Source organism: Salmo trutta, unplaced genomic scaffold (genome assembly GCF_901001165.1).
Source record: "Salmo trutta unplaced genomic scaffold, fSalTru1.1, whole genome shotgun sequence".
NCBI classification, from domain to species: domain Eukaryota; kingdom Metazoa; phylum Chordata; class Actinopteri; order Salmoniformes; family Salmonidae; genus Salmo; species Salmo trutta.
Genome location: NW_021823237.1, coordinates 1,821,621 through 1,829,120, shown reverse-complemented (window position 1 = coordinate 1,829,120; position 7,500 = coordinate 1,821,621). Strand labels below are relative to the sequence as shown.

The 7,500-nt window shown below is 43.6% G+C and overlaps 1 pseudogene; it reads left to right on the top strand.

Annotated features, from left to right (window-relative positions):
- The first annotated feature begins 4,804 nt into the window (after positions 1-4,804).
- LOC115189785 (general transcription factor II-I repeat domain-containing protein 2-like) lies at positions 4,805-7,125 on the top strand (annotated as a pseudogene).
- The last annotated feature ends 375 nt before the right edge of the window (positions 7,126-7,500 follow it).

Genomic DNA, 7,500 nt, shown 5'->3' with positions numbered 1-7,500 from the left:
CAACACACACACACACACACACACACACACACACACACACACACACACACACACACACACAGGTGTTTATATGCTGGAGTGAAACTAGGCACCAGGTCATATTACAGGTTTTCTCAACACTAAAACCCTAAAACCCTAAAACCCATTGGCTGAACAATGTTCTCAGTTGCCTGGACTCATTTAGCTAATTATGCAGTCTGTTGTCAATACCTTAAACCATTTCACATGGTAAAACACAATTTGCAGATCTCACTTAGACTTTTCAGCAAAACTCTAAACACATTCTGCACTCTAATGCACATGTCATCCATACTGGTAAACACAAGTGGCAACAATCAAATACCAATTGACAACACATATCATTGATTGAACACAACCACTCAAAATGGATTTAACCTGTTTTCAAATGATGCGACACAACCAATATAAGCCAGTTCAGAGAGCAAACAGGTTGTTGAAGGTGGGAAGGAGAAAGTCTGAGAACGGATGGAAGAAACAGTGTGAGAGGACGAGGACGAGGACGAGGACGAGGACGAGTGCGTATGCGAGGTGGGCGACGAGGAGGAAGAGGAGGAGGAGGACGAAGAGTGGAAATATCTGATGAAAATTCGAGCAACAGTTATAGACCATGTTCTTGTCCATGGACAGACAACGAGGGAAGCAGGACTTAGAGTGCAACCCAATTTGAGGTGATTTTCTGTCCACCATAGTAAGGACATTCAGAGAAGAGAACAGGTACAGTATACTACTGTATTTTTGTAATTGCAAATTTACTGTACAACACTATACGCAGCTGTTTCAATAGACATTTGTAAAGTTAAATCACTGTATGTTTTTGTACTGCATGAATATGTTTTGTAACTGCACAACTACTTTTTGTAGAATTGCGAGGCTGCAGGTGGAAGGACAGCTATATTCACTCAGGAGCAAGAGGCTGTTATAGTTGGCATGGTCCTTCAAGATAACATGCAGGTGGAAGGACAGCTATATTCACTCAGGAGCAAGAGGCTGTTATAGTTGGCATGGTCCTTCAAGATAACATGCAGGTGGAAGGACAGCTATATTCACTCAGGAGCAAGAGGCGTTATAGTTGGCATGGTCCTTTCAAGATAACATGCAGGTGGAAGGACAGCTATATTCACTCAGGAGCAAGAGGCCGTTATAGTTGGCATGGTCCTTCAAGATAACATGCAGGTGGAAGGACAGCTATATTCACTCAGGAGCAAGAGGCTGTTATAGTTGGCATGGTCCTTCAAGATAACATGCAGGTGGAAGGACAGCTATATTCACTCAGGAGCAAGAGGCCGTTATAGTTGGCATGGTCCTTCAAGATAACATGCAGGTGGAAGGACAGCTATATTCACTCAGGAGCAAGAGGCCGTTATAGTTGGCATGGTCCTTCAAGATAACATGCAGGTGGAAGGACAGCTATATTCACTCAGGAGCAAGAGGCCGTTATAGTTGGCATGGTCCTTCAAGATAACATGCAGGTGGAAGGACAGCTATATTCACTCGGGAGCAAGAGGCCGTTATAGTTGGCATGGTCCTTCAAGATAACATGCAGGTGGAAGGACAGCTATATTCACTCGGGAGCAAGAGGCCGTTATAGTTGGCATGGTCCTTCAAGATAACATGCAGGTGGAAGGACAGCTATATTCACTCGGGAGCAAGAGGCCGTTATAGTTGGCATGGTCCTTCAAGATAACATGCAGGTGGAAGGACAGCTATATTCACTCAGGAGCAAGAGGCCGTTATAGTTGGCATGGTCCTTCAAGATAACATGCAGGTGGAAGGACAGCTATATTCACTCGGGAGCAAGAGGCCGTTATAGTTGGCATGGTCCTTCAAGATAATACGACTCAGAGAAATCCAGGAACGACTGATACAAGACAACACACACTTCCAGGGAATCGACAGTGTCAGCATTTCCACAATTTACCGTGTCCTCCATCGTAACAGGATGCGAATGAAACAAGTATACAGAGCACCTTTGGAGCGCAACTCACCAAGGGTGAAAGAACTGCGAGCTCAGTAAGTGTACATTCAGAAACATTTACTGTAATCCAGATTGTCTACAGTACTAACACATACTATGTGAATGACATTACTCTTCAGTACATACAATGTATGTGAATCAGAAGTGCATACAGTAAGCCTAATTGTACTCTACAGTATAGCACTATCTCTGTACGACTTACAAAATCCTACATACAGTATATTGTATTTCTACACACAGACAATATTTGACTTGGAATCCTTGGACAGACCCCATCTTTTGTCGATGAAGCAGGCTTCGATCTAACAAAGAGGAGAAGGAGAGGCCCGAAACATGATTGGACAGCGGGGCCATTGTTGAAGTCCCTGGTCAACGATGTGGCAATGTCACAATCTGTGTTTGCTATCAGCGACCTTGGTGTTCTACATTACCACGTTACACATTTTAGTAATTTACATTTTAGTCATTTAGCAGACGCTCCTATCCAGAGCGACTTACAGTAGTGAATGCATACATTTCATACCTTTTTTTTTCTTATTTCCCCCCCCCGTACTGGTCCCCCGTGGGAATCGAACCCACAACCCTGGTGTTGCAAACACCATGCTCTACCAACTGAGCCACTCGGGCCATATAACACCCAGCACCTTCTAACATTTATGGCCAATCTAAGAGATATTTTTATTTGAGCAGCAGGTTCAAGAGCAGCAGGGTGAAGAGCTAAATGAGAATCCCATCCCACCTATGTGATAGTGTGTGATAATGTCAGTTTCCACCAAGCTGCTCAGGTAAAGGGAATTGGTTTAACATCAATGGGCAGTTTATGAACTTGGACCTCCCTCCATACTCACCCTTTCCTGAATCCGATTGAGGAGTTTTTTCTCCTCTTGGAGATGGAAAGGGTATGATAGACAACCCTACACCAGAGTAAATCTGCTGCAAGCCATGGATTTAGCCTGCGGTGATATAGGTGAGGAATCATGTCAGGGCTGGATAGGGCACACAAGAGGCTTCTTCCCCCGTTGCCTCAGGAAGTCGACGAAGTGCTCTGGCCTGACCCAGCCCAAAGACAAGAAGAAGCACATTGATCACATGTTTCTGTCCCTTTTAGTATTATACTGTAGTACAGAGCATTGTAGGCTGTATACTGTAGTACAGTGCATTGTAGGCTGTATACTGTAGTACAGTGCATTGTAGGCTGTATACTGTAGTACAGTGCATTGTAGGCTGTATACTGTAGTACAGTGGCTGTATACTGTAGTACAGTGGCTGTATACTGTAGTACAGTGCATTGTAGGCTGTATACTGTAGTACAGTGGCTGTATACTGTAGTACAGTGCATTGTAGGCTGTATACTGTAGTACAGTGCATTGTAGGCTGTATACTGTAGTACAGTGCATTGTAGGCTGTATACTGTAGTACAGTGCATTGTAGGCTGTATACTGTAGTACAGTGGCTGTATACTGTAGTACAGTGGCTGTATACTGTAGTACAGTGCATTGTAGGCTGTATACTGTAGTACAGTGGCTGTATACTGTAGTACAGTGCATTGTAGGCTGTATACTGTAGTACAGTGCATTGTAGGCTGTATACTGTAGTACAGTGCATTGTAGGCTGTATACTGTAGTACAGTGCATTGTAGGCTGTATACTGTAGTGCAGTGCATTGTAGGCTGTATACTGTAGTACAGAGCATTGTAGGCTGTATACTGTAGTACAGTGCATTGTAGGCTGTATACTGTAGTACAGTGCATTGTAGGCTGTATACTGTAGTACAGTGGCTGTATACTGTAGTACAGTGCATTGTAGGCTGTATACTGTAGTACAGTGCATTGTAGGCTGTATACTGTAGTACAGTGCATTGTAGGCTGTATACTGTAGTACAGAGCATTGTAGGCTGTATACTGTAGTACAGAGCATTGTAGGCTGTATACTGTAGTACAGAGCATTGTAGGCTGTATACTGTAGTACAGTGCATTGTAGGCTGTATACTGTAGTACAGTGCATTGTAGGCTGTATACTGTAGTACAGTGCATTGTAGGCTGTATACTGTAGTACAGTGCATTGTAGGCTGTATACTGTAGTGCAGTGCATTGTAGGCTGTATACTGTAGTACAGAGCATTGTAGGCTGTATACTGTAGTACAGTGCATTGTAGGCTGTATACTGTAGTACAGTGCATTGTAGGCTGTATACTGTAGTACAGTGCATTGTAGGCTGTATACTGTAGTACAGTGGCTGTATACTGTAGTACAGTGCATTGTAGGCTGTATACTGTAGTACAGTGCATTGTAGGCTGTATACTGTAGTACAGTGCATTGTAGGCTGTATACTGTACAATGGACACATTGTATGGCCCTGAACATTGTGCTTTCCATTTATTAACAGTACTGACTGCTCAATAGATTTTGACTGGTTGCAGGTTCATATCAACAAAGAACAAGAATTACAGTAAAATCACAGAGACAAAGGACAAGTTTGTGAGATGCAGGGTACAGTACTGTAACAATACTTTGTGAGATGCAGGGTACAGTACTGTAACAATAGGGGTACAAGGAGGAGGAAGAACAAAATTGCAAAGAGCAAAGCAGAGTAGTAATTTCTGATACATTTTGAGCTACTATGATAGGACTTGTTTTCGTTCATCAAAAGACAATGAAGGAAAAATATGAATATTTTTTATAAAAAATGTACTTCTCTCTGAGAATTGTATGTTTTGAACAATGTGTTTTTCTATTTTTCGGTGTATTGTTTACTGCATGGGTGTCAAACTCTGGCCCGTGGGCCAAATTTGGCCCGCGGGGTAATTATATTTGTCCCGCGAGACAATACCAAATTACTACTAGAGCTGGCCCGCCGGTATTATACAGCGCATTCACCGCTAATACTACGAATCCCATAATGCTCTGCTGTTGTTTTCGCGCGCCAATCAGGACAGGACCCAGAAACGCCCTCTCCTCTGTGACAGTAGTCATAGCAACATAGACGCTACAACTGTCAGCGCGCTATCCCTTCCCAAAAATGGCGAAAAGAAAGGCAGAAAACAGGAGCTTTCTGGACAAGTGGGAGGTAGAATATCTGTTTACATATGTAAAAGACAAACCTGTTTGTCTTGTTTGTGGAGTCAACGTGGCTGTAAGTAAGGAGTACAACATTAGACGACACTATGAAACGAAACACCATGACAAATACAAGGACCTGGACATGACTCAAAGGAGCCAGAAAGTAGAGGAGATGAAAAGAAATTTGGTTTCACAACAGAATATGTTCAAAAAAGCCACATCACAAAGTGAGACTGCTGTAAAGGCTAGTTATATAGTGGCAGCAGAGATCGCAAAATCAGCCCGGCCCTTTAATGAGGGAGAGTTCGTGAAAAAGTGCATGATGAAAGTTTGTGACATCGTATGCCCAGAGAAAAAGCAAGCATTTTCAAACGTGAGCCTGAGCAGGAACACAGTAGCTGATCGCACATGTGATCTTGCCACCAATCTGTATGACCAGCTGATGGAAAAGGGAAAAGATTTCGTTGCGTTCTCCCTCGCTGTGGATGAGAGCTGCCACGCATCTGATACTGCTCAGCTGTCAGTCTTCATCCGTGGAGTGGACTCAAATCTGTGTGTTACGGAGGAGCTATTGGGATTCAAATCAATGCATGGCACAACCACAGGAAAGGAAATCTTTGAGGATGTTTCCAAATGTGTAACTGAAATAAAGCTGCCGTGGGATAAACTCGTTGGATTAACGACAGATGGTGCGCCAGCGATGTGCGGTAAAAAGGTGAGCTAACTGTTTACCACTGCATCATACATCAGGAATCACTGTGTGCCAAAGCCCTAAAGATGGAACATGTTATGACCACAGTAACACAGGTAGTTAACTTTATAAGAGCCAAAGGTCTGAATCACCGCCAGTTGAATTTTTTTCTAGAGGAGTGTGGTTCGGAATACGCAGACGTGCCGAATCACACAGAGGTGAGATGGCTAAGCAGAGGAAAAGTACTGAACAGATGTTTCGAGCTGCGTGAGGAAATATGTCAATTCCTGGAAACCAAAGGGAAGGATACAGCAGAGCTCCGGGAGCAAAAGTTTCTGTGTGAGCTGGCCTTTCTCTGTGACATCTCGAGCCATCTCGATGTGCTGAACCTGCAGATTCAGGGGCGGGGGCGCATCATCACAGACATGTACGCTGCAGTGAGGGCCTTTAAAACTAAACTGTGCCTGTGGGAGAATCAGATGCTGCAAGGAAACCCTTGCCATTTTCCCTGCTGCCAAACCATAAAAGCGCAGATCTCTACCGCCGTGTTCCCATGCGCACAGTTTGCTGAAAAACTCAGTGTTCTCGCCGCTGAGTTTAGCCGGCGATTTGCCGACTTCGATGTCCAGAAATGTAGGTTTGAACTGCTTAGTAATCCCTTCGCAGTTGATGTGGAAAATGCACCAACCAACATCCAAATGGAGCTGATTGAACTCCAGTGCAACGACACGCTGAAGTCCAAGTATGATGCTGTGGGCGCCGCACAGTTTCCACGGTTCATCCCTGACACAATGCCTCAGCTCCGCACCCAAGCTGCTCAGATGCTCTCCATGTTCGGCAGCACTTATCTATGCGAGCAACTTTTCTCCTCGAGGAAGATGACCAAAACAACTCACAGGAGACGTCTGACTGATGAACACCTTCGCTCGATACTGAGGATTTCTTCAGCTCAGAGCCTGAGCCCAGACATTGATGAACTAGCATCCAAGAAGAGATGCCAGGTATCTGGCTTGGGCACATCAGATTAGATCAGTGTGCAATAATTAACGTTTTCTTTGTGCACTTATTCTTGCTACAAGGCATGGGCTTGAATGGTTGATTGATTTATTATCATTTTATTTGTAAAATTATTAGCCAGTGGAAAAAGTTTATTTTGGTATTTAAATCAGAAGGCTGCAAATAGAAAAGAGGCATACGATTTTTATTTAAATTTTATTTATTTAATAAATGAATGCCATTGATGTGTTTTTTCATTTGAAATTCGATTTTGCATGTCTCCACTATTAAATTCTATATTGTATGGTAATAAGCGATGCTTGTTCCATATTCAATGTTAAAGCACAACTTGTTTGGGTCCATATTAAAAGGTTCATTTGTTCAATGTTGGCCCGCGACTTTGTTCAGCTTTTACATTTTGGCCCACTGGGTATTTGAGTTTGACACCGCTGGTTTACTGACTGCTTGAGAGTGTATATCATTTTGATCACTTTGTTTATGATTTGAGAGCAGTGTTTGATTTTGAACACAGGTCAAACTGTTTTGAGGCGAATGTTTCATTTTGCGAGAAGAGTCAGAGGTTATGTAAATAGTGCTTGAAGATGAGGAGAGGAGAGGAGAGGAGAGGAGAGAGAGGAGAGGAGAGGAGAGGAGAGGAGAGGAGAGAGAGGAGAGGAGAGGAGAGGAGAGGAGAGGAGAGGAGAGGAGAGGAAAGGAGAGGAGAGGAGAGGAGAGGAGGGGAGAGGAGAGGAGAGGAGAG